Below are 4,807 nucleotides of genomic sequence, written 5' to 3'. Positions count from 1 at the left end.
TTTAAATGTGGGAAAACCTATTGCGAACATGGATGATAGAAACAAAAGGGTAGAAGGTTGAAAAAGAATAAAGATGTTTCAAAATAAGAATTTTTGGGAAACATGCTCATGTGAAGTTAAAGAAATTAAATTATCATGTGCATTAAAAAAAATTATTAATTTTCAATATTTGAATAAAGGGGACACAAAAGAATCCCCCAAATGCAAAATAAAGCAATGCACATGGGATAAAAATAAACATTAAGGCATGAGATCTTAGTCTAATTAAGGATTCACTTATTAGCTCACTTAGCCTTATACATATACCCTTACCTTTACCTTGGCCCCATTACAACCTTAATTAAAGACATCATGATTTTTGGTATGTCTGTATTCTATAATTGTTGATTGGTTAGATGAAGAACAAAGTTATAGAAAGAAAGAATAAAAAGAAGAATAGAGTGATTAACCCAACAAACATTGTTATATTAGAGAGTAAACACAAAATCCAGTGAGGGTTCAATAGCTCATTAACATATATCTCTATTTAAATTATTAATTGTCTTGCAAGTTTTTAAAATATAAAATATTTTTCTCTCCCATCTCAATTGTAAAGGCACTTTATCACTATCTAAGGCTTGGCTATATATATATACATGACTTCTTGAGAATGTGAATTAATTTAACTACATGCAAGCTTTATATTCAAGTAAATAAAAATTAGAATTGCATGATGCATCATTCATCTAGGTAGTTGCATTTAGATTAGATTGCATTGCATGACATTCCACCACTTTAACCTTACTTTTTACCTTGGATTTAGCATGAGGACATGCTATTGTTTAAGTGTGGGAAGGTTGATAAACCCATATTTTATGATACATTTTGTGCTTAGTTTGAGTGATTTATTCAATCCTTCACCCGCTTATTCATATTAATTGCATGGTTTTACTTTCCCTTCCTTAGTATGTGATGTATGTGAAAAACATATTTTCTATGCTTTAAAATTAATTATTTTAATTACCTTTATTTCCATTCGATGCCGTGATTAGTGTGTTGAGTAGTTTTAGATCTTCTAAGGCAGGAATGACTTAAAGAATGAAAAAGGAAACATACAAAGATGGAAAGAAAGCACAAAACGGAGTTTCTAAAGAAACTGGCATCCACGCAATCGCATGGGCGACGCGGACGCATGCCAAGCGCGAATCAACAGTGACGCGGCCGCATGACTGACGCGACCGCGCGCCTTAAGCAAAACACATATGACGCGGCCGCATGACTGACGCGATCGCGTGACAAGAAAAGCTCCGAATGACGTGACCGCGTGACCCACGCGGACGCGTGACAGAGGCCACGCACCAGAAATTGCAGAAAACGCTCACAGCGATTTCTGAAGCCCTTTTTGGCCCAAATCCAAGTCCAGAAGGCATAGATTAGAGATTATAAAGTGTGGGAATGCATCCATTCAAAGGGAGCTCGCCAATTTAGTTACTTCCCATGATTTAGATTTAGTTTTGAGAGAGGTTCTCTCCTCTCTCTCTTAGGATTTAGGACTTCTCTTAGTTTTAGGAGTGACTCTCGATCCCAGGTTTAATGTTCCTTTACTTTAAGCTTCCCTTTCACTTTTATTCATTCCATTACTTTAGTTGATTATTACTTTTGCCATTTAATTTATGAATTCTTCTATGTTCCAGATTATTTGAATTAATGTTATTTGAGGTATTTCAGTTTATTATTACTTTCTTTTATTTATGTCACCATTGCTTTCAATCTGAAGACATTTTTATTCCAGCAAATTTACTTTTTCCCTTTTGGTCTTGGTCACTACAAGAAAACCAGGATTTTGCTACGCTTTTAAAGCGTAGCGAAAAGTTGAAAAAAGCGTAGCGATAGCTTTTCGCCACGCTTTTTGAGATACCGGCACGCTTTTGAAAGGGTTACAACTGCTAGCGTGCCGGTTGCTCTATCACCACACTTTTGGTGACCTATGGCCACGCTTTTTCTATTGCCACGCTTTTATCTATTGCCACACTTTTAAGCATGGCTGTATGTGAAAGATATCGGTACGCTTTTAAAGCGTGCCAATAGCTGGAGATACGGCTACGCTTTTAAAGCGTGCCAACAGCAAGGGATATTGCTACGCTTTTAAAGCGTGCCAGTAGCAAAAGATATGGCTACGCTTTTAAAGCGTGCCAGTAACAAGAGATATGGCTACGCTTTTAAAGTGTAGCTGTTGATAACTGTTGTACAATATGACTACGTTTTTAAAGCGTAGCTATAACTTTGTTCAGGTTCTATTGTTCTTTTTCTAATCTTTGTAATAAAATCTTATAAAATTCATAGATAATTGTAAAATTTATACAATGACCATTAATTTTAAATCAACTAATCCAATCTTTATAAACTTGTCACCAAATATAGTGTGATTGATCACATGACATGCTCTAACAAAATACCAAAAATCAAAATCATTACAACAACTATTACATTATCTACTTGCTTTACATATTATTACATAAGAGAAAAAATTTTAGAATCAACAGGAAGTTACAAAAGAGACCACTAGTTTTTACTGAAATAAAAAAACACTACTAGTACCCAAGCTAACGAAGATTCTAAGCAAGCTACCATCCTAGAATTACATATTACTAATCCAGGAGCCATCATTTCAATCCACCTGGATCATATACCAAACGCAATGCCATGCAGCTCTTGAGAAAACATGAGCCATCATTTCAATCCACCTGAAGAAAATAGATAATCTTCCGTCAAGTCTAGGAAAGTAAAGAGAAAAACAATTGAATTGCTTATTACCGAAACTTTACCTGGTACAAGGCGGAGCAGTGCTGCTCAAATCACAACCTCCAGTTTTGTATGTCCTTCTTGCAAGCACAACAACCAAAAGTATGTAAGAACATGATTGTGAGTATATGCATCTTCAAAAGCTTTTCGTTAAGCTATGCTTTTCTTCTATTTAATTTTCTCTATTTACAACATTGATTCAGTTGTAAACTGCACATAAAAATTAATAAAAAATAAAAAAAAGTGAAATAAAGTAAGAAAATTAAAAAGAACCTCCGAGTAATTATTTATCAAACAACTAATATACTATTGGATATATGACTCCACATTCTGCAGTTTACCATTACCAATAATGTCAAATAAATAAATAATGCACACCTATATCAACTATGGCACAAACTTGGAAATGTGTGTTTAACCTGAAAGCAGCAAATTGTTCGTAGCACCCACCCCCACCAGATAAACTCCTTTTTAATCATCAATCAAAAGCATGGATATGAACACTAGAATAGTTATGTATAACTTATTTCAATTAACTCTAGAATTCGTTCATATCTTCTCACTTACTGCACTCAAGAGTATTTCTCTCTCCACAAATCATATCTTAGGGAGAATAATACACAAATGTATGAAGCTGCCAACACTTATTTTAATTTTAAATTTAAGAAAATGAAAGACATGTACTTACAGTGAGAACTGGACCAATTGTCAAGTCCTCTAGCTTTTTTCTCTCAGCAAGACCTTTCAATTTGGATACCAAGGAAGTCGAAGCCCAGTTCTAAGCACAGTAAGTAACTGAAAAATCTCCAGAGCTGGTTGTGAAATCTCCACAGCAAGACCTTTCAGAAAGTTGAGGATCAAGTGCTGGTTGTGAAATCTACAGCCCTTCACTTTTAATGATAGATATATAACTGAAAAATCATTTGAGAATCATTAAGATTTTGTAACATTATAGGAGTGCCCATTTAAAAAAAAATAAAACAGAAGTAATCTCCGCCAATTTTGTTTTTAATTAAACATCTAAGAGCATCAAACTATATTTTTTCTAATTTTTAGAAATCAGAGATGGTATTCAACATTCTTATCTGGGTGGAACTCTTAAACTCCAAGGTCCTCATCCCAAAGGAAAATGTCCTCATCCTAAAACAAAAATCTGGGTGTAAGGAAACATAATACACATCTAAGACAATAAATAACAATTCCTAAAATAGAATCCACAAATTAGGTGGCTAAATTTTCTAAACTGCATTCACTAGGCCTTGTGAACCTTTTCCACATATGCCTACAAGCAAAAGCATAGGAATTGTAAGACAATCTAGAAAGGCTAATTGTAAGCAATTACTCATTTTTCATCAATTTTGGGACAACCCAACTTTGACAAGAGAGAATATCTAAAAGCACAATAGCAGATGTAGATTAAGAAACTAACACAAAGAAAAACACCACGGCTTGAACCATGTCCTCCCAGAAGGTTCCTCCATTTGAGGGAAGAGAAAGAAAAACCCGTGTTCTTGCATAAGAGCACAGCACCATTGTTGCTCAGCTTCGCCAGCCTCAGAACTCTCGGGAAATCCTGAAATTATATATATATGAATGCAATGCAAACAATTTATAAAGAATAATAATAAGAAGTAGAAGAAAAACACAAACGAGGGTATGAATAGCACTGGAGATGGCAGATGAACCCTGAAAATAGAAGACGATAAACTTTGTCAAACATCAACTTTTAAAGGCCCCTGTTTTGAAGGGATAATATAAGATATTGAATTTGCTAATGTTAATATATGATTGGATAACAGTGTTACACCCTTTTATATTATTAGTGTACCAAAATCCAAAAAGCATAAGTAAATATCTCCTAAAAAATATCAGGTTAGGAATTTGATAATCCATGGGACAAGTAAAACCTCATCTTAACTATATTAAACAATAATGCGCTTTGATAAAGCATAAAAGCTATTCAGGCCTCTTAGTTAGCCATTATTGTCCTTTTTATGACATGATTAAGGGTTTCTGGTACTATATG

Source organism: Arachis ipaensis, chromosome B1, assembly GCF_059453495.1.
Source record: "Arachis ipaensis isolate K30076 ecotype BB chromosome B1, ASM5945349v1, whole genome shotgun sequence".
NCBI lineage: Eukaryota > Viridiplantae > Streptophyta > Magnoliopsida > Fabales > Fabaceae > Arachis > Arachis ipaensis.
The sequence above is the reverse complement of the archived record's forward strand: the minus strand, read 5'-3'. Positions refer to the sequence as shown.